This window comes from Anomalospiza imberbis, chromosome 3 (assembly GCF_031753505.1).
Source record: "Anomalospiza imberbis isolate Cuckoo-Finch-1a 21T00152 chromosome 3, ASM3175350v1, whole genome shotgun sequence".
NCBI classification, from domain to species: Eukaryota; Metazoa; Chordata; class Aves; order Passeriformes; family Viduidae; genus Anomalospiza; species Anomalospiza imberbis.
In genome coordinates this window covers 108,279,719-108,302,784 of record NC_089683.1, presented here as the reverse complement: position 1 = coordinate 108,302,784, position 23,066 = coordinate 108,279,719, and the positions used below count along the sequence as shown (strand labels likewise).

The window sequence follows — 23,066 nt, the reverse complement described above, 5'->3', positions numbered from 1 at the left end:
ACCGGGAATGATCCTGCTGGATGTGTACTCTAGCATTTGCCTCCTTTGTGATAAAAAGAATGGCAGTGAGGAAAGCTTGTGCAGTGTGGGATCCTAGAGAGATCGTATTTTCCGTTTCCAGAAGGCACTGGTTAATTTGTGCTCTTTTGGTCTGCTCCACAGAAAGATAAGGAATTTTTGCCTGACGTTTTTGCACAATTAAGAAATGAAGCTACAGCTGGTGAGCAACAATGTGAATTGGTAAGTTAGCAGTCTCGGTGGTTCCTCAAAGGCTTTCAATGAGAGGGATGAAGTAGAAAGTGAAACTGCTCAGAGAGTTCTGCAGTCTTAGAAGTACTTCTGGAGAATCAGGCAGTACAGCCCCCAGTACAAATTGTGACTGTTTCCTCCTTTCAGAGAATTTTCTGACTCAAATACACAAAACCTTTTTTTTTTCCTCTGTGCACCAGTTAAAGTTTCTCAAGGAATTCTGTGCCTTTTCTTGCACCTCACCTGAGAAAAGAGATGAATTTCTTCAAACTTTGGCAAAGTTGGGATTTCTTCCAATTCTTGAAATGTTACTGGTAAGTGAAAACTTAGAACTGGTTTTAATAAAACTAGAAAAGCCTACAGCCATATAGCATTTTTTTTTTTAATCTGCCGAGCACCTTTTTTATAAGTCTGATTGGAGAGTTTTGCTCTGCTGAGAATGGAGGTTTCTGGTAATGTCCAGAATCCAGAAGCTGCCCACAGTTCTGCTCTGGAGTAGCCTTGCTTGACTGCTCTTACTAGTTTTACTTTTCAGACTTCATGATGGAGAAGTCTGAGGGCCGTGAAGTCCTTGTGACAAGGTAGCCAAAAGGTGAAAAAGACTTTTTCATGTGGAAGCTTGATTGTTGGTTTTTTATCAGATAAAGACACGTCCCTTAAGGAAAGTTCTGGATTCTTGTTGCCTGTCCATGGGCACAGAAACTGTGGTACACCTTGGTTTGCACAGTTGGTCCTTTAGTACAAAACTCATAACTTGTGGGTAGCGGGCATAGAAAACCAATAAAGTCTTAGATATTCAAGCAAGTAGGACGTTGTGAATGTTTCCAGCCTACGTTAAGGCTCTCAAATACACAGAAAGCCTTGTGTCCTTTCCAAAGGAGGAAAACAGTAGGGAAAGGATTTGCCTGGTTCCTTGTGGTTCTTCTGTAACCATATTATCGTGTTTCTCATGAAAATTTTTGTGACAAAATGTTCCCCAGTTATTAAACTACCTTCTCTTTGCAGCTACACCTGATAATAAATACCAAACTTTATTTACTCTTACATATTAATATCTTTTTTTTTTCTTTCTTTTTGTGAGGGAGTGGATAATCAGCAGGTTAGATCTGCTGCTGCAGATATATTGTTTTATCTAGTAGAATTTTGTCCAGCCACCATCCAACAATTTGTAATGCAAGAGGCCCAGCAGAGTAAGAATGTAAGTAAAAGTGGTAAGGAGTCTGTTGACTATACCAGTTTTAGGGCAAAGAGGAAAATAACCAGCAAAAGAAAAGCTAAATTTCTGTGTTTTGTTTTAATTTTCATTTTTAAAGAATTGCAGAAAGTGGGGAACTCATTCCATTCTTGTCAGTAATTATCTTGTGGGTTTTTTTTTTTTTTTTTGCAGGACACCCAACTCATCACTGTGGTCATTGAGCAGATAATCTGTCATCCTGACCCTGAATTTGGAGGAAATAATCAATTAACGGAGACTTTGTGCACTCTGATCGATCCAGAGAAAATGCCGGCCACAGCTAGTGTAAGAGAACATGAATGGCAGAAAACATGATACTGTCTTGGCAAACTTAAAAGCCTGATATTCTCTATTGCTGTCATTGTGGGCAGAGGATAAAAAATTATAGGATTTTTTAAAATTGATTGGAGCGTGGTCTGATAACGACTTTAAATAAGCAAAAGATAAGCTAATTTTGCTGCTGAAAGGTATGTGTCTGGGGCATCGTGCCAGTATTAAACCACACAATCCCATGTGCCAGTGCCATAGCACTGTCTGACCACAGCTCTCTCCATCTGGATGATAAATCTTGAAAGATTTTAATACATCGTTACGTAGCAGAATACCTGTGAAACGGTTTGCAGGTTGTTCTGGGCAAAACTACGTACACTTCAGAATGGTTTAAGGACACTTTGGCAAGCACTTTGAGTCGTTGATGTTTTTTCCAGTATATATTTGCATCCATGCTGGGAATTCTTTTAATGATAGCTAGCTTGTTTGGAGACACAAGAAACACAAGTTTGTCCCAAAATAAAGAAACTGATCTTGTGTGGAGACAGTGCTGCAGATCCAAAGAACTCGGAAGGATTCTTTGGAGGCTGTTTCTTCTGTTACTACTCTTTTTTTATTTGAAAGGTGGTATGTGAATGCCAGTGTTTAATGAAATTATTCTTGTTTCAGAATTTAGAAGTATTTGAATTTCTCGATATCTTCTACGACCGTTACATTGATGTTCTTACAGCGCCGCTTCCGGCTGATACATCAGAAGAGTGGTATGACATAGGTAATGACAATTTTAGTTTTTTTTCCCTTTGAAGGGCCTTACAGTCCTGGTAACAGCAATAGACCTGTGATGCCTGCTGGGAATACACTTGCTGCAAGCTGCTGTTCCTCCAGGGACAGGGATTCTGGGGGCAGGACTCTTCATAGCCCCTTCCTGAAGCTGTGAATGCTGGCATAGCTTGATGGCGTACTTTGTAAAGATGTACTTCCTTCATGTATATTGAGAATAATGCCGTGGTTTAGCTCGTCTAATTTTAAAGAATATTTACTGTAAAGGCAAAAAAGGCGCAGTTGTGTTTGTTGTTTTGTTCGGTCCCAATGTCCTGCTCCCCAAAGCAATTCAGTAAAACAAAAGTCCACTAAAATCTGTCAGGAACTGCAATAGCAACTGAGCGCAGTGTACTTTGACAGTACATTATTTATCTTTTTGTACAACTTATGGCATTAATTTTTCTTGTAGATAATTACCGAACAGCAGAAATACTTGCCTCAGTTTTGGAGCTGTTGTCTTTCTGTGTGGAACGGCACAAGTACCACATGAAGGTTTTCATTCTCAAGAAAGACCTCCTAAGAAGAACACTGGTCTTGATGAAATCCAAACACAAATTTCTGGCCTTGTGTGAGTATGGAACTGTCGTGATTTCCTTTTCCAAGGCTTTGTGTGTCCTGTGTGGAAGGTGCACCAGTACCAATGTACACTTGAACTCAGAATTCCTGTTCAGTTGCTGTGTTTTACAGGCTACAATTCAGTAATCTGGAACAAAGGAGGTAGCAGCTGTCTGTAAGCACAGACCAATGCAGTTTCTTGTGGGAAGAGGATTGTTGTCTCTTTTGAAGTCTACAGGGATCCTTTCAAATCTTCATGAGAGGATCCTTTGTAATCAGATTTCTTGCCGCATTTCAGTGGAAATGTTGTCCTTTCTTAATAATGTCCTAAATCTGGTTCTCCTTGTGGAGAGTGAATGAAATTCTGTGAGCCAGAATCTTTAAAGGCTTAGGGCTGGTTCTGGGAGGGGAACAAGGACAAAAGCACGGTGGGGAGTTAATAGTTTAATTTCATGCATGCTGGAATGCATTGCTGCTGGACTTGAGAAAGAAATCCATGGTTCCTGATGACCTTCAAATAGCCAGGAAAGTCCAAGAAGGGAAAGAAAGGTGACCTATCAACAAATCTGCTTCTGCACTTTAGGGCTGCATCTTCCTCTTGGGGTAACACCAGGTTTTTCAACTGTTCCAACTCAACAAAAAGGTGAGAGCCTGCCATGTGGTTGTTGAATGCTTGAATGTCTTTCTTCACACAGCTGCTCTTCGCTTTATGAGGAGGATAATTGGCCTGAAAGATGACATTTATAACCGTTACATCACTCTGGGGAACCTGTTGGAACCCGTTGTAAGTGCTGTGTTGGACAACAGGAGTAAGTGCAACCTGCTCAAGTCTGCCTCGATGGAGCTGCTTGAATTCATCCAAAAGGTGAGTTCAGCAGTAGCCTCAGCACCAACACGTCCATGACCTCGCGGGGCAAGAGGCAAAAGGCAGATTTTCCAAGATAGCAACCATCCTGTTTTACTGGAAGGGTCACAAACGGGACTGGGACGTTTATTGTTGATTGTCCATTCCTAAGGGAAGTTTAATAATTCTTTCTGGATCTCAGCTTTTTCCTTAAGAATAAATCGGATTGCTTCCCATTTGTTCTCGACAAGAATATTTTGGTTCTGGACAAAGAATCAGTTACTTTCCAACATAAAGTTGAAAGCTTTCTAACTTTCTGTGTGTGAACCTTTGAGACTGAAATCCTGTCTTGTTCCTATTCAGGAGGATATTCAGTTCCTTATTGCACATATAGTTGAGAACTTCTCGGATGCACTGGAATCCGTCAAATACATTCAGACATTCCATGGACTGAAGGCAAAATATGAGCAAGCAAAAGGCCAGCAAAACAAGAAACTGAACAGGTATGGCCCAGTTTCTGTCTTATGAGGCTGCCAGGGACTGCCATTCTGCAGGCCTGCTGGTTGGTTTTTCATTTCCCCTAGAGCAGCAGAAGCAGGTGGCTGGGATTGGGGTTGGATTGCATTCTTGCTGAAAACTTCTTGGGTTAGAGTAAACCTCCATTTACCTTTCTCTGAGTAGAGCTGATGTGGTCAGTAGATTAAATGTTCTGCTGAGAAAATTCTCAGCTGATGAAGAGCAGAATCTTGCTTTGTTCTTCTGCGTTAGGATTCAGTCTGCCTCATTATCACCGGGGTATTTGTGAAGCTTATGGTGAGGGTGGAAGCAGGGATGGAGCTGGATTGTCTTCTCTGAGTCACTCACCTAATTCTAAAGTTGTGGAAGCCATTTATGACCTGGCTGAGTCTGAAACATCAGGCAAAGCTTCAATCACTTGTCCTATGTCCTTTGCAGTGTCCCCTTCATATTGCCTGGTGAGACACTCGCCAAAGAAGCAGTAGTCTCACAGGTGGATGAAGGTGTGCTGTTCAGTAGAGGTGAAGAGAAGGCAGCTCCAACATCGCCAGCAAACTGCAACGGCTCCTACCCAACGTACAGAACTGGGACCACAGTGGAGACAGCCCCCAAGGTGGGAGAGAACTTCTATGGAAGCTCCTGTCCTCACACAGGACAGCAGAGAAGCCTCGTGGAGCTTTACTGGGTGTAATGTGGCACAGTCAGCAATAGCCTTGTACAGGGTACCTTAATTAGGGACAAATTCACCCAAATCCCTGACTAGTTTCACCAAGAGTGAAATTCTGACTAGCTGGGGTAAGGTTCAAGGAGGATAAGGTGGGACTGGAGTCTGCTGTTAATCTGGGGAGCACAGGTTAATTTTGCCTCTTGTGCATGATTGAACTGTTGCTACTCCTTGGCCTTCTGCCCTGCCCAGCCAGTGCCCTGTGTGTGTGAGGTGCAGATGAGATTGCCTTTTTTGGAACCTATTCCCCATCAGGGAATTAGTAAGTGTTTTTAAGCAGACAAAATGCAGGAAGTGATACCTCTTTTATGCCTTTTACAGCTGAGCATTATTTGAATCAGCTTCCGAGCAGCTACAGAAAACTGTGGCAAGAATTTTTTTGCTCACCCCTAAGACTTGGGGGAAAAACAGATGTGCAGCATGTATTTTTTCAATGTGGGAATTTAATTTGTTTTTACCTTTTTCTAATTGGCAGAGAGGTCTACTTGAAGCATTGGGTTATCCTGACAATGAAGAAGATGGGACATCATCAAAGAAAAGAGCTCGTCGGGATTCCCGAAGGAAGCTGTAGTTTTGTAATATGTGTTATTTGTAAATACTAGTTTATTAAAACGTTACATGAAACCTGACTGGGTGGGTTTGCTTTTTTTCCTGTGAGTTACTGTTGTAGTCAGTGGTGCCATGCCCTGGGCAGAGGGTAACCCCGCTCTTGGCTTCACTTTCCATCTGTCAGGGCCAAGTCAGAGCAGGGTTTTAAAAAGATTTCTACTCTTTTGAAACTGAGTTGCAGGTCACATCTCAAACTTTGCAAGTAAAGCAATTACTTTTGCCTAAAGTTGCTTTATTTTAGCAGATTTCAGTATCTGGCTGTCTATAGGCTCTCAAGAGGCTGAGGCCAGTGGTTGAACAAATCTGCACTCCAGGGATGCTCAGTAGCTCTGCTGCTGAACACATCAGTGAGTTTCCAGCATTCTGGAAAGTCAATGTCCATGTAATTTGAAATACTGACATATAAAGCACTGAGTTGCTTGTCTGAAAGTTCTGTACAACTAAGCGTAAAATTAGGAAACAAATCCTTTTGGTTATTGGTGATGCAATTGATTCTCAAGACATCTTTTTTTTCTTGGGTTCTGTGATGGGCTTCTGAAAGCCAAGTTGCTTCCTTCCAACTTCTTTGCCTTTGAACTGAAAGACACCCTGAATCGGGGTGAAGCCAGCTTGAGCTTCTCCAGCAGTGCACTGTCTTCCTGTGCTGTGCTTCCAGCCCTCCCACTGGCTTGGTTTTTCCATGGGAAGCAACTTGGCAGGTGATGGCAGCACCCACCCTCTGAGTGCCTTGTCCTTCTAAAATGTATCAGCATCATGTCACTTCTGCTCCCTTGGCTGAGGGGTACAGAGGGAGGACTTCATCGTTTGAAAACTCCCAAAGAGGAAAAAAAGAACAGAGCAAATTTTTTACCTATGTAAAAGAAGACTTTTCAATAGAAACATGTGGTTTTTTCCATTCAGCTGTGGAGAAAAAAGAATCCCTGAGATTGATGGGAGCCTAAACAGTAGGTCACAGATTAGGAGCTAAAAAGCATTTTAGCCATTCACTGGTTAAGTTATTGGTTATCACAGACGTAGCATTTATTCCATTCAGCTGCAGGAATCCCCATGAATGTGACACTTCATCTTCCATCAGAAAAATGGGGTTTTCCAAAAACATTCCATGCCTATCTGAACCCCATGTTATGTGCTTGAGAAAACTTACTTTAAGATTTTATACTTTTGTCACCTTGGCTGGGTGTGAAATGAGAACAGAAAATAAGAAGCAATGAACTGCACTGCCAACCCAAATCACTCCAGCAGAAATCGGTAGCATATTTGTCAGAGCACTTTCTTTAGAAACCTGTAACAGAAACTAATTTTTTTATTCCACACTATAGAAGAAATGCTCAGCTCCCAAAACTTATAGCTCAGGGGGAAATTTAAATATTATATCTGGAATAGTTTGTGTGGCAAGCACATTTCTCTCTCGCTCTCAGGATTTTTATAAAGGTGCACAGAGAGAAGTGAAAGAGAAAACAATTTCTATTTCTGCTCCTTGTTTTTCTCTTGTGGAATGTGTTTGGAGAATTGTTTACCTAGAGCGAATGCCTGGTTGGAACACGGTGGATTGTCAGGGCCTGATGGCCAGTCGGATCTAGAATAAATGTAACAACCGTATAATGGCTCTTGACCAAGGCTGGCTTTTTAATGGTACTCTAGACTTTAAAATATTTGAGTTGTTTATTTCACATGTGTGTGAACAGATATCACCTCCCCTGCCACACATACAGGGAAATTTAGACCTGACTAAGAGAGAGTGCAGGAGCCATGAAATCATGAGTTCAAAGTGCTTCTCTGAATGATCTATTTAAGAAGATTTCTCTCTGCTAGAGAAATCTCTCTGTTCCAGAAGTTAAGTAGATCTCTCTGCATGGAAAGTAAACCAGGTTACCAACGCTTCTTCGTGGCTATTTAGTTTAGCTCATGTTGGTGACTGTCCTATTCCAAACTGGAGAACTGCAAAAGGACCAACAATTCTCTAGGCAAAATTAATGTGCAACCCTTACACTGGTTGTGTTTCGTGTCTCCAGAAAGCAGTAAAAATCTCGGTGGTTTTATCTCTACAGGTTCGATGTATGAGTGGACAAAAATGTTTGTATTTGTGCAAGTCGAGGTTCAGGAATACACTAAATACATGGCTCTTGTGTATTTTCCTGCTAGCTGTGAGATCAGGAGAGCTTGTTTTGGGTGACTCTTGTCTATGTGCTAGACACTGCCACCAGAACTGCATGCAGCTTGCAGACTGCTCACCACATCAAGCTACTTATTTTCTAAAGCCTTCTCTCTACTGACCGCTTATATTCAACATTGAGGAGAGACTAAATCATGAAGCTGCATTTATGGAGAAAAAAAATGCAGTTTCATCCTCAGAAGTTATCACTACCATTGAAGTGGTAATCACCTCCAACAGCACATTGGGAAGAGCAACATGAAAATGTAATAAGGCAATTGGGACCAGATAAGAAATAGTAAAGCTGGAATGAAAGGCATAAATCTAAATATGCATGAGGATAATTTGCTTTTTTTCAAATAGCTAAATATGTGGAAACAAGAGAAGACATAGAATGGCTAAAGCTTTTATGTCGAGTAAGAATTAATGTGACCAGAATGACACTGACAGACTTGTAACAACTGTCTTTTATTAGATTTTATAAAAGCTTTAAATTTTAGGGGGCTTTATTATTGCTTACCTTAACAAGAGCAGAGAACCACAAGTCCCTTATCTAGAGTCTGTTTCCATGAGTAACAAGTTTACTTATTCAGTTTCAAATTTTATGTAGTGTGGAAAAATATTTGTGCTCACCTTGCCATATTTAGTTGATGTGTGTTACCCAATTATCTTTTGCTACACTCTGTTCTGGATGGAGCTCAGTCCCTGCTGACCAATACATGTTGTTTTAAATAAGTTCTAACTCTATATGGCAAACTTCTGCACCTTGTAGATAACTCATTGACTATCAGGAACAAGAAGTCCATTTATGTGTTTTCAAATCCAAATCTACCAGAATGTCCAGGTCCAAACAGTATAATCCATTAGGTTAACCTATAACCTATATCAATATAATTAATTATATTGATGACTTAATAGAGGGAGAGCATTCACCTTCTTAGCAGGATGATAAAATTATGATTTTCTGATCTGGCTCTTTGCATAGTTCCTGTAAACTGTCACCAGGGTTCAGGTTCATTTCTCTTGTCTATCAAACTCATTCAGCAGAATCCAAATAAGTCAATTGAACATCTGGCTTCTTTCTTACATGAAAAAGTGTTTGCCCGTGGGAGATGATCTATCATTTTGTTACCCTGTGGAGATCTGACAAGAGGATTAGAGCCAGACATTTCTCATCCATTTATATTTAATTAGAAATAGCCATTACCAAGACTGGGACTTTGAATAATTGTGTATTTCCTGCTTGTATTTGTTTTTCCTTATCACTGCTTTCCTGTAACTCTCACATTAACCAGTAATGATGCACTAATTGATTCTGAAGTTGTAAATAGTAGACATCACTTGTGAGTGCTTTTGATTCAATACAGGAACAGCAAGGCTCCTGGTAGCTAAGAAACACTTTATAATATCAGATTTTTATATGTTTATTCAGACTGAATTACACACTATTGTTTAGGTCCTTCAAATGGCCTTGCTGGACTTTAATAACTATCTTGGAATAAAATTTGTCTCTTGAATACCAGTTATGGTGTTAGAAGCCCATCCTAAGCAGCTCACTGAGGACTTTTGCACTTTCTGAGAAGTTCATTAAAACACTGATATCAATTCTCATAAATTTTAGATCAGTGCATTTTTATTTCAGTAAATGCTAAGCACCACAAAGAGGTAAGTTACTGCTAGCAGTTACTCTAAAACAGATTGGTTTGGATGCTCTTCAAAAATCAATTTGCACCCATTTAAAAATACTGTGATAATGAATTGCATTAAGTGTTAATGTTTACTTTCAGTGTCATTACAGAGCCAATCCTAAATCTTTTCCACAGAACAGCCAATTGGCAGTATGTGCTGAGAAGAGAAAGGCAAGGATCCTGAGTGTAATTATTTGTTCATAATGGCTCAAGACCCATTACTTACTTAGGAGAGTGATTTTGTTCACATGCTCAAACTCTTGCAGCTTGAACTGGCAGAGGCCCCTGGCAGATTTATGTGAGCTGCTCACTTTGAATACACAAGATCTGTGTAACCAAGTAGGAGGGCCAAAATTACTTAAGAAGCATCAGCTGCCATGTTCTGACACTGTTCAGATAAGCCAGTTGCATTTCTAAAAAATACATAAAGAATTTATAAAAAAAGCAACAATTAAAATATACAACCCCAACTACATCCTGTACAAAGTTTAAATCAGAAGCAGTGCTTATTTTCATTCATTGCTGGTTTTATACTGCTGAAGGGTTATTCTGGGTGTAATATTTTTATTTTTTCTCCTGTCCCGGTACCATATCTGGGGTGCTCCATAAGGTTCTTTATCTTCATGAGATGGAAAAACAACTTTCAATCTCTAAAAGACCTTTCTTCTCTTGGTGGTTATCTGTTCTCTGTTGATTGATTGATTGATTGACTGACTGGGCATTCATTGTCTATTGGCTCCAGCTATACTGAGGGTTATTCAGCACACAGACTAAGCATAAGCAGTTAAGAGCAGAAAAGTATTTGATGATTAAGTCATAGGATCAAGATCCACATTCTTCAAGATATTACTGCATCTTCTAATGCTTTAATTTTTCACTTGAAGAATGAGAGGGTGTCAGGAGGTTTATATCTGGTATTTTATGAACATGTTGATAACTGTTTACTGAACCAGAGAAAATAGAGCTTTCCATGATAAATCTTTTTGGAAGTCTTGGAAATCACTAGATAAAAATCAAAAACATTCAAAATGTGTTCTAGTTTTGCTATATATGTCTAGAAATATACTCTGCTGTTTTGCTAAAATTTCTAAGGGGGAAAAAAAAACCTTTAAAGCAGTTCATAGCTATCAAAATATTTTACAGTGCCTCTGATAAAATCCTAGTAGTGGTTGACTCCACTTGTACTCTGACTGTTTGAATTTGTGCTGATTGACAAAATAAAAAGCCTGGGGAAGCAAGTGAAATGTGAATGTGAGAGGTTTCCAAAAGCAACTGTTTCTATGTAACTGACAGATAAAACATGTTTTTCTCTACAAATCAAAGGTCGGTTATTTGGGAGGACAGACACATAAGAGAAAAGGCTGACTGACATTTGCAAAAGGAAGTTGGAGTAGTGAAACAGAAAGAATGAAGGGTGAAACGTTTAAGATCCAAGAGAAAGATGAGAACTGAGTGCTGGAGTAGTACAGAACTTAGCCAGCAAGTACCTTTAAGGCAAAGATTTCAGTCCCTTTTATCAGATGGCAGGAGACATCTGTGCAAAGTAAGTAAATAAGGAGGGAAGCATGCAGAAAATATTGCAGTCTCTTTTTCATCAGGGAAACACGTGACAAATTCACCTGCTGGTGACTGCCAGCTGCCCTGATAGGAGAGGGCAGGCAAATTCAAAAAGTTGCCATAGCACACAGGCTGCCTGAGGAGTCACAGATGAGACACCAGGTCCCACGTCCTTGGAATGTTAAAATCCTGTCATGATGGCAGATGTTGGCCTAGGCTGAACCTTATTAAGGGAGTAATGTTAGAGAGACAGGGTATCTTTCCCAGAAAACAGAAGTTAATGGGTACATTTTGACCCTTCAGGATTTTGCAGCTGCTTTGCACCACCTGAAGGCCCTGCAGGTTCTTGATCTGTATAGTGCTCTGTACTCATTAGGTCAAATTTAGAGTTGCATATGAATTAGCTGAAAGAAATGGGGCACATTCAAGAGGTGATGCTCTGGAACACTGCTGATATTGGGACTGCACTGAAGTGGCTCATAATGTATTACTCAAAGGCATTTATTTCTGCTTCATTTTTGAAAAACTACTAATGAAGAGGGCAGAGAGCAATACAGAGTGAACACTCTTACTCCGATGTGTACCAATATCAGATTTCAGGTGGGCTGCAAATAACCAGATACCATAAATGTTTTTAATGAAATTGTGAGTAACACAGAAGCACAGCAGCATGGTTACATTAGCAAGCAGAAGGTCAGGGAGAGCTCAGGTGATCAGTATGTCTTGTGGTCTGGCTCAGGAGAAGCTTTGGAGCAATCTGTCCAAATGCACCTAACTTCCTCTTTTTTAGTTGTCAACAGCCACATATCATCATGCCAAAATGCAGATGTCTGCTGTCTGAAGATGCCAATGTTTTATCTATTCGAGCCAGGTCTTATAGGCTCTCATAGACAAACATCATACCCTTCATAGCTCAGCTACCTCAGGTGGCATAAAGTAGCAGGATGGCTCCTGTGACAGTGTTGGAAACAAAAAGTTTTAATAAAAGGCAAAATAAAAAAGCTCTTTACAGAGAAAAATCGAGCCAGAGCAAGAGGTTCTTGCTCCTGCTAAAACACTTCACAAAAGCGATTAACTCTTTTGTTCTCTTCTCTTTCTAGTGAATTGCTCAGGCGGGACTTTTTGGCTTCTGTCCAATTGGCTATTCTTAAGTTTGAGGTGAAGTCCCGAAGGTCTTATGAGGCGTCTTTTAACCAAATTGAGGAGAGAAACTTCTGGGGTTTAGTTCTTTTTAAGGAAACAAAGAGTAACTGGTTTACTCTGTCAACAGGAGGCACATTCCTACATGCCAACATGTAACATACCTGATATTCTGCTATTCAGAATGACCACAAACACTACAAGACTGGAGGTCTCGAGGTGAGCTGAGGAGGATTGGAGCTCATCATTATCCAAATGCTGGCCTGGTAGAAAACAGTTTATTTTCCACTTTGGTGGGTGCTGTGGGAGTTCACTGTGCCAAATAAATCCCTTCTTCTCTTATAGCCTGAGCAAGTGTGATCATGTATCTATGTCTAACCTGTGTTATGAATGCTTGGAGGGTTTAGAGAAGTCTCTGCCTTTTGCCCAGGCCTCTGGCAGCAGGCAGTAGCTTTATTGAGGCAACCAGCACCCCAAAGCCCACTCTCATTCACAAGTCTTTAATAATGGCTGACTCAGTCTATTATGGAATGAATTATTTATTTAATAGACATAAAACTAACAGACATAAGACTTAAACTAATACTACACAGGAATAAAGACAAAAAGAGAAGAGACTACTAGTAGATACATACAGCGTGAGGTTAAAGACACCTATTAGTGTTACACCTGGTGAAGAAATAATATAACTTTGGATTCAGTGTATCTTACCATCCACTGGTTGGTGGGGCACACATCGAAATCCTTTCCCTCAATCCCCAGAGAAGTAACCATGGAACCTGCATCCAGGCTCCAGGGAGAGGTCTCCCACACTTTCAGGGTGTGTGTGTAGAAGGCTTCTACCTCTGCGATAACTCATGGGTCTTTTATAGTTTGTAAAACAGTGCCTCTCAGTCAAGAATATTTCTTTTATCTCTTCCCACATCTGCTCTTCAGACTAAGATGTAGATTCTTAGCTGAGGCCTGAGCCCTTTTGGTGCCAGAGACAATCCCTTGCTGGAACTTTCAACCCCTAGGTTATCTGTTTATGCACCGACTATCTGTGGTGTGGGGAGCAGGTGATAGATGTCATGCCACACCCTGCAACAGCAGGGACAGAAACTGTCTCTTAAGATTGTGCCTCAGTTTACCACCTAAACAAGGATTTAACACCTACTCATATATTTAAGGACTCCTCATGCAAGGTATGCTCACTTAAAATTTAGGAAATTACAGTTCTCCAGCCAAGAGGCAGGAAATTACCTGCAAATAATCCCTGGCTGATGTGGAAGCAAAGGAAGACTTAGCTCTTACCTTTTTCCTTGCCTCAGCTTTGAGAGGAGCAGTGCACCTGCAAGGCGATACTATTGCAATTCAGCAATTTTTTACAAGGAGCAGTGGGAATTCAGGTATTTTACACTGATGGAAGAGCTTTTTGGGCCAAGGAATCCTTGCTTCTTTTTGTGCAGTTTGCAGGACTTGAAGGTGGTCTTGCCTTGCCTCCTTGAATGGTTATTCCCAATGAGGAAAATACCATTTTGTCTGCAATCTCAGCACAAGGGGCAAGACTAAGTCTGATTAGAGCTTACACAGGTATATTTCCCTGAGATGTTACCTGTCCAGGTCACCACACCGGTGTGGTGTACTGATGCATTTTTACTGTGGGAAAGGGCAAAGAAAGAGCTTTCAAACTCCTCAAACTCCTTTCAAACTCAGAGAATTACAGAATTTACTAGGTTGGAAAAGATCTCTGAAATAATCGAGTCCATCCTATGACCTAACACCACCCACTCAGCTGTACCCTGGCACTGAGTGCCACATCCAGTCTTTTCTTAAACACCTCGAGACATGGTGACTTCACCACCTCCCTGGGCAGCCCATTCCAGTGCCCAGTCACTCCTTCTGTGAAGAACTTCCTAATATCCAGCCTTAACTTCCCTTGAAGCAGCTTAAGGGTGTGTCCTCTTAGTCCTGGGGAGGAGTGGGGAGGTAGTGTGGTTGCAGCAGTCTCTTAGCTGGGAAGAGGGAGTCCTAGCCCATCTCAGAGGACAGATGGTTGTGGTTTTGGTGTTGGACTGCTGCTGCAGAGAGGATTCATTGCTACTGCAGTTTCTTCCTTCACTGCTTCTCCTTATTGTGGATGAGCCTCTGCTCACAAGAGCAGCCATTGAACTGGGACTTTTCAACACCCAAACTCCCTGGGAGGGACCCTCACCATCTGCTTGAGTGTCTCAGGGGAAACCCAATACCCCCACCTCCTCCTTCCCTCTGGAGGAAACACCTCCCCACGGGGGAATCATTGCACCCGCCCATCCCGGCTGGGAGCCACTGGCACCTTCCTCATTGTGAAAATTTGAATTTCACTTGGATTTCCTTTCTCTCTCTCCTTGGATGGCTGCAAAAGCTGACAATGCTCTGCCTTAGAAATAACATCTGCCAGGAGATATTGCCAAGCAATTAGCAAAAAAGAGCCCTGGATATAGATAAGAGAGCTTAACTACACCACTAGCAAGGCAAGCTCCTGAGCCTTCAGGTCTGTGTTTGATACCATTTGGTTTTGATCATGGATCAGCCAATACAGCTGTGAATTTATAGCTGAAACAACACAATATGACTCTATGATGTTAGTCCTGTTCATTTAGCACAAAAATCCTTTTAACATGATTAGTATTTTGTTGAAATCAATAAGCATTTTGACTTAAAAGGCACTGACAGAGCCTGTCCTAATAGCTTCTCCTAATTTCCACTCTGTACTTCTCTCTACCTCCTATAAAAACAAGAGAACAGAAAATTACTCATGTATTTCTCATTACCTGGTGTTTCAACTGACATTTGATTTTTCAACCATCTTTTTAAAACAGCAAATTCAATCTTCCCATACTGTGCATCTTTACAGAAGCCATTTTAGCATAATTTATGATGTTTAGCCAAGAACAGATGTGGAAATGCTCCTGCTGACAGCTACCACCTTCTACAAACAACAGAACAGGGATTCTGATCCTGTTCCTTTGAAGTGGATGAAAATTGGTCCAGTGTTTCAATTTCCCAATTGAAAATTGATCCAGTGTTTCCCAGTTCACAGGGAAAATGAAAGACAAAGCAAGAGTATTACATTATCCTCTGTCTTTCAGATTCCCAGGTATCAAAGAAACATCAGTCTTTATTGTTATTCAACATATACATTACCAAAATGCTTAATATCTCTGTCTGTGGAATAGGACCTGTTGCACTGAATATGATGACAGTCCTTCTCACAGGGGTTTCTTGGAGTATAGAAAAGGCCAGTACAGAGCTCTAGGAAGAGTTGGGATAATGATGGAGAAAAAGGCATATGATCAAACACCCAATGCCAGACATATTAAGCTCCTTTTTCAACTGCTTTGGAAATTAATTCCCATAGCTGTAATTTCAAGCCTTATGACTGCTTCATGCATCCTCTGAAACACCCAGTTTAATGTATCCCAAAAAATGGGACGTTTTAGTTCTTTCTTTTTGCACCTGCTTATTAAAATATGAAAGGCTCGTTCATGTAAGCTCTTTTAAAAACTAACAGTATACCTCATGATTGGCAAACAAACTGTATGCAGACTGCTTGAAGTGTTACAATTTTCCAGTGGAACCCCTTTTGCAGGGGCAGGCATTGAGGCATGACAGTCACTTTTGTCTGAGCAGGATGGATCTATGAGAGGTTTGTTACATGTACTGAATGGTGACAGTAATTTTATTGACAACAGTGAAGTGAAAGCTTCAAAGTAAAGCATTAATGACAAATGCCTTAGAAATACATAATACCAATAATACCAGCTGGTTGGTCCTCCCAGGAGGCAAACCTTTTTTTTTTTTTTAATTTTTATTTTTAAATTAAAAGGATGTTCTCTTTAGATGGTCTGTTTATCTGTTGTAATTTGACAGTGTATGAAAATGATACCTAAATTTATTTCTCAGAAGACAATTGCCCTGGCATTTAGTCTCTTTGTCCTCTAAATCTTTCCAATACTTTGCTCTTCTTCTGTTTTCAGGCAGATTCTACATTTCCTAAAAGGAGTGGTATTTTCCTGCACACAGGTAGTCAGTCACTTAGTGGCTGTCACCAACAGAAAATACATACTTGCACAAGGAGAAGAGCACAGGAAGCAATGGCTGCATCAGAGAGACAACTCTCCTCCTGGTACCTGGGGCCTCTTTCCAGCACACTTCATACACCAGGTAAAAAAATATCATCTTTCCCTGCAGCTTTCTTTGATGCCTGGCAAGGTGTATGTGTGTAATGAATGTCACAGGATCTCCCAGTGGGAACCCACAATGCCAATCCTGGCCATCTCCTGGCATCCATTCCATTTGTCTTCATGTCCTGCCATATCGATCTCACTGTAAGGGAGCAGAATGATTGCAGGCACAGCTCTGGGACACCCAGCAGCTTTGGGTGGCTGCTTGCCCTCATCACCTGCCAGATTATTGATTGTGCTAATTTCTCTCTAGTTCTCAAGGATTGCATGTCCAAAAAGACACTGAAGGGGATTAAGGTTGCCCCTAACTACCAAAAAATGTAAAACTCACAAAAGATTTTGTTTGGCACCAGACACCAAAGAGGTTAATTGTCATGGCTTTAGATCATAAGCATAAAAAATTAAAAATTCTGTGCTCCTACCCTCAGAGGATGAGTATAATTTTGTGATGAATAGTATCAGTAATTGAGGATTTAAGTACATGGAGTAATGTGCTGTCACTGGCCTTGCAAGATTTGCCTCATGAGACACTTCTTTGCACTTTATTATTTTTCCATTCTGAAGTCAACACATTTCTTCTCTCACTTCAGACTTTCTCCACCCCACCCTGTGCCCAGTTTCATCACATGGAAATTTTACCAAGATTCTTTCTGAGCCTTTTGCAATCAGTAGGAGTCTTGCTTTCAAATTCAATACATATTTTATTCAGGCCTCAGGTGCTCTCTGTAGAAGATCTGGGTAATATATCCAAGGACTTCATTTTCATTTGCTGTCTCATATTGGATTGCAATTTGGAAAGTGTTTGGTGCTGGCAGTTGGTGTTTGACATTGAGAACTGCTCATCTGGTGTGTGCAAGCTTTCTAGTGATGCACTAGAATTTACAATAGTGCTCAGTTTTGAGCATTTGCAATGGTGCTTTGTTTTTCCATGGGACCAATCACGCTGCCCTGATGCTGTCCGGATCCCTTGTGAAATCCCTCAGCTGGTGAAGCTGGATGATGACCCCCCACTAAAGCCAGTCTCAAGTATGTTGTGATTTCAGTTTTGCTTTTTAAAGCAAGGAGAATTAGCAGGATTTCTCCAGAAAACACTGTTTCTCCAGAGATGAAAATGTTGTATGAATGATTAGAAAGGTTCGGGGTTTTTAAAATACTGTTGTCTGTTTACACTTTTGGCTGCAAAAATGCCCTTATAGTTCTGTAGAATTATAAACCTATTATGTTCTCAGATGCTTTAATACTTTTGGAATCTGACACAAAGGCACTTTTGAACTTTTACCCTGAAGCTTCATTAGAAGTTATTTGGATTACTACTAAACGATTTTTGATGGAAATCCTGAAAAGTATTATTTCTGCAATTGTTTGAAGTACTTCTGCTTATTAACCATTGCACATCATCAGAACTTTACATTTCCTTATTGAGACATTTAAATATGTGCTTTTTTTTTTTTTTTTTTTTAAAGAAGGGATCCATGGGTATTTGATTCTGTATTTTGGTGCCTGCTAAGAAATGGCTATACATAACTTTCATGTTTATCGCAACAGGATGGAGACATCTTCAAGTCTCATGGCTGTCTCAGTACATTTACAACATGGAATTTTTATAGGTAAGAGCAATATGACCATACTTCATAACAAATGGCTCTTATTTCTCTGCAAATGTATCCTGACCTCTCTTTGCCACTTTGAAAAATTATTCATTTTACAGCTTCTGTGCAATACATGTTTAACTTAGGATAGTTGTTCACAGGGCAGAAGATGACAAGATTTAGGTGGGTGAGATGTTTTATGATGTATATGATGTATAGAAGGGATCCAGTGATCTCCATAGCTTGGGCAGCATCTGCTGACTTTATAATGCCATAAAAGATGTGAGGTTTGGGAAAAGAAACAAACACAGTGGGGATATGGGAAAGGAAATGGATAAAATTAACTGGAAGCCCTATCTCTCTCCCTCTCTTTCCCATTTCTACTGCTCATAAATATGGTCAGGGAATACTTTTGTTCCATATATGATGGAGGATGTGTACACAGAAACTGTTGCTTCAGCTCATAGTTCCTATTCCATTTCATATCAATCCTACCAGGAGCTGACCTGCATGCAAGCACTGAGCTGTTCATTTCCTGCTATAAAACAAAAAGTCTATAAAAATTAATTTCACATTGAGCAAGCCAGAAAGTCAGCAATCTATTAGTGGATTTTCCCTCCTGAGTAGCTTTCCTGCAGAGTTTGGCCTCTCTTTGCAGGTTTTCTCTGGCTTTTTCCCTAGCAGTAGGTAACTGCTCCCTGTCTGCACTGCTGCGGGGAGGCAAACCCCAGCTCAGGGCAGCAGGATGCTGCCCCTTGTATCTCATCAGGGAGTTTCAGCCCTGAAATTGAAGCTGTTTTCATCAAACTAGTGTCTGCTTGGTAAGTTCATCCTTTCAGACAGAGCAGGATGGGACCATAGCTCTAGATTTTGGTAGTGCCGCAGTGGGGAGCAGCTCTGCTGCAGGGCTTTTCAGATATGATCCTGCTTCCTGGGAAGGGACATGAACTCAAAAGCCAATAGCCAAGCAAGTACCTACAGGACCTCAGCTTATTTCTACAATTTTCCAAGTTCTTTCTGCTCCTACAAAAAGCTTCTCAGAAGCCACAAGGCAGAAGTGTTAAATTTGACAGTCCATTTCTATGAAAATCAATGCCAAAATTTCCACTGATTTCCCCTACTCCAGGCAGGGCCTGCACTGAAGATTTCAACTGCAGTCTGTTGCACAATGATACATTCAGTACAGCTTTCTACTGCCCAGCTTTGATATTGAGGAACTGTGTGTTCTCATTGCAAAGGATTAACATTTCAAACTATTTAAGAAACTCCAAAAAAACTTAGGTTTCTGTCAAAAGGTTGTTTTATTTTCATAACATTTGGTTATCTCATCCCACTTCTTTTAAAAAATCAGAATTTGAGTAAATTTCCTCAAAAATTCTAGTTTTCAGAAACACATGTAGTTGATTGGAGATATGAACATTACTTTCAGAGAGAGTGAAAGAGAAACTTCGAAGGCTGAAAAATTAACAGTCATGGCAAAGTGAGGTGAAAGTAGAGTGGCATGTGCAGAGTCCATGGCCATGCAAGACAAGACTTTCTTACCCACCCATTTAATTTGGAGGATTTTAGTCTGCCAGCAAGATCCTACAGAGGTTCATTAGAACATGTTTCCTCTCTAAAGTGCTCCTCAAAATACCCTTCCTCCAAAAGCAAGGTTACTCATAACACAGATTGAGGTTTCTGGATCAGCTTCTGAATAAGGATGAGATGGAAATAAGGATGAGTGGGAACTTTCTGTTGCTCCTTCATTCTGTCAGTATTGCTATATTTCTGAAAAAGCCTTTCAGCTTCTGACTAACAATATACTTTACCTGTCAGACTCTGAAATTATTTTTACTGCAAGGAACAGTGGTACCCTATTATGGCCCACACATTTGATGTGGTCAGGGTGCATTTAACATTCAGGTTAATGAAAAGGCACACCCAGGCATCCAACCTGCACCTTTGGTACATCATGAACACGTAGTTTGAAGTAAGAGCCTTCTGGGTCCCAGCACAGCCCTGTGAAGGAGGCTCAGACAGCAGCACCCCAGACCCAGAGACACAGCCCAGCCTGGCAGAGCCATGTAGCTGGACTTCTGCCAGGAGGCAGCTCAGAGAAAACAACCCCTAAAGCATGTTATTCTACATGTTATGAATCAGCTGGAATGAAAATGCTCAAGACAGGGGAGTGCAAGAGTGGCCCATCCCCTGGGTGAACCCAATAAAAGCGTGGGGTGACAGCACTAAATGGGAAGCCAGTTCAATTAGCACCATTGTAAACGGCAAAAAAGCACAAAGCTACTCTGCAAGGAAGGGAAGGGAGGACTGAATTAGACTCAGATGATGGCTGGCAGTGAGACATTTTGTCTGACCAGCAGTTGAAAGCTCTTTATTACAGATAACCTCCCACCAGAGCCTCAGCAGTGCAAGGTGCATCTTAGAATACTGGAAGTAGGGAAGCAAGCTGCTGCTGTCTTACACTGATGAATGTGCTACAGTATTGTTAGGTAAATAGTGTGTTCATTTTTCATTTTCACAAAAGATATCCTTCAGGCTGCAGTTATGTGAAATTCACCCTCGAGCCATAATAGTGAATTTAGTAGGAAAACAGTATCCTCAGTCCTGAGCTAAAAGAAAAAAAAAAAAATTCTAAAGAGACATCTATGAGGAAATTGTTTATCCTTCAGTAAAACAGATGAAACACAGATTGTGAGTACTAGAACTTTGCTTTCTAAACCAGCCTTTTTAGGGGGATCTTTTAAAATTATGCTGAAATTATCCAGGTTTAATTTTATCTTATGTAGCATTGCAAATAGTAAGTTGATTAGTATAATCAAACTTACTTGTTAAATTAACAGAGCTGCTTTCCCTTCAATTTCAGTAAAAGAAGAATGAGACCCTGTTCATAACTTCTCAAAGTATTTTGAAAAGCTTCCAGTCCTGTTTATGAGCAGGTAAAGTAGGAATGCTTCTGGGAAAAATGGTGCTGTGCTGTATCCGTGGCAAGTTTTGATAATGGCAATGTGTGTTGTCAGACTATCACTGCAACTGCTTCATCTGCAGTCATGCAGCAAGCTGAAGGCAAGGTCCTGCTCTTAGGGAAGAGGACTCTGGGCTGGGTTTCCTGCTAAGGCAAGAAGAGAAAAATCATACAGGAACCAAGCCCAGTGAAGAGGATGGAAGGCAAAAGCCAGGATTTGAGGAACAGGGATTGTAGGAGCTGGTTTGACTTTGCTGCAGGATTAATGCCTCCTCTTTCAGCAGCCTCAGTTACAGGGAGTATATTTGTGAGTGTTCCCTCAGCTCCAAAACCTCCTGCTCACATCTGCCCATTGCCAGCTGATCACACTCTTTGGTAGTAACTCACTTGTGATAGCAATAAATCTTTGTAAAGCATTGGGCTTGAGCTTAGCAGTGGGGGAAGAAGTGGGATTTTTTTTTTTTAATAAGTTGTGTCCGTCTTCTAAGTGTTTAATAAGGTGTATTAAAGCAAATTGCACAGTGTGGCTTGTGAATTGCAAGCCACTATCTTTTGGTGGCATATCTGGAATCCCATGGTAATGCTCATGGTTTGTTATTACCCAGATACCTGCCTTGTGATCCAGCATGTTGGGTGACAAGCAGCACAGGATGTGTTTCCTTTTAGGCTTTGGTTTTGCTTTTCATTTTGTCATTGGAAATCTGAAATCCACTCTCAGAACTGCAACTTTAGGTAAGTGAAGAACATTTCAGCCACTAATCTTTAGTAAGCATTGCAAGCTCATCTATATACAAAGTTAAAGGAAAGTTTTAATTCTTTTTTTTCCCTTTTCTTTTGGTTTTGCAAAACCTCTTGATAATGCCAGGAACATGGGAGATAGGACACAGAAAATGGCAATGGAAAATTGGTCTTAATTTTTTCCATTTTTCTAGTTTCCAGAGTAGGAGGAAAAAAATAGCTTTGCAGTGATAGGAGGAATAAGATAATGAAGTCAAGCAGTTCAGTTCAATCTGATCCCTGTTAGTTTTGGAACTTTCAGTGAATCCATTAAATAAATTGCTTGAGACACTGGAAGGAAAAATGTACATCAGCGTCTGACTACTAATGATTTGTGAGACTTACTCTAAAACACTATCAATGCTAATAAATAATGTCATTTTTGAGGATGATAGCAATCCTTTTATATAAATTACAGCAAGACGTAATTTTTGCATTAAATGGTTTGTAACTAAAAACTGGTAAGTAATCTTGAGATTAAAAAAAAAGAGCAGAATTCAAAAAACGGGGTTACAGTTTGTGGGTTGGGCTTGGCAAGTTGTGAAGTTCCAGGATTGCAGTGGGTGTGAAAACAGCAAAGCTGACTGAAGTCATTGCAGCAAAAATACACACGCAAGGTTGCAAACCAAACCAGCAAGTCCAGCCTTGAACTAGAACAAGGCTGAGTTTCAGGGAATAAAGAGAGGGTCAAACCAGAAATTGTGTGGTCTGAAAGTGAAAAGCATAAGAATGAGGTGGAGGAGATGATAAAAATAAGTGATGTCAAAAGGACAAATTGGTGCAGACACCTCAAGACGACTGGGAGCATGTTACTTGGACTCAGTCTGTTCTAACGTAAAGCAAGAGCTGGAAGATAATGGAAATGCAGATAACAAGTGACATGAAGTTTTCCACTCCCCTGCTCCCAAGGACAGCATGATACAGTAGTGGCAGCTGGGATCAGGAGTCAGTGAGAGGAACATGGACATCTGCAATCACCAGCAGCACTGGGCCAGATCCTTCCCCAGGGAGCTGGAACCAGTTGTGGCCATGGCCAAGGAGTGACAGCAGGGCAAGAGCCCTGAGAGTTACAAGGAGACTTAAAGGCTGCATTTCTTCATTATCTCCCTCAATTCAATTTCCTCTCCACAAATGAAAATTAATATTTCCCTGGCAGATCCTTCCTAATTCCTT

General features: G+C 40.7%; 1 long non-coding RNA gene across 1 annotated transcript; it reads left to right on the top strand.

Annotated features, from left to right (window-relative positions):
- Positions 1-478: 478 nt before the first annotated feature.
- On the top strand, positions 479-2,524 carry LOC137469991 (uncharacterized). Its single transcript, XR_010996857.1, has 4 exons — positions 479-567; positions 1,335-1,447; positions 1,637-1,768; positions 2,423-2,524. It is a non-coding gene; the product is annotated as an uncharacterized lncRNA (long non-coding RNA).
- The last annotated feature ends 20,542 nt before the right edge of the window (positions 2,525-23,066 follow it).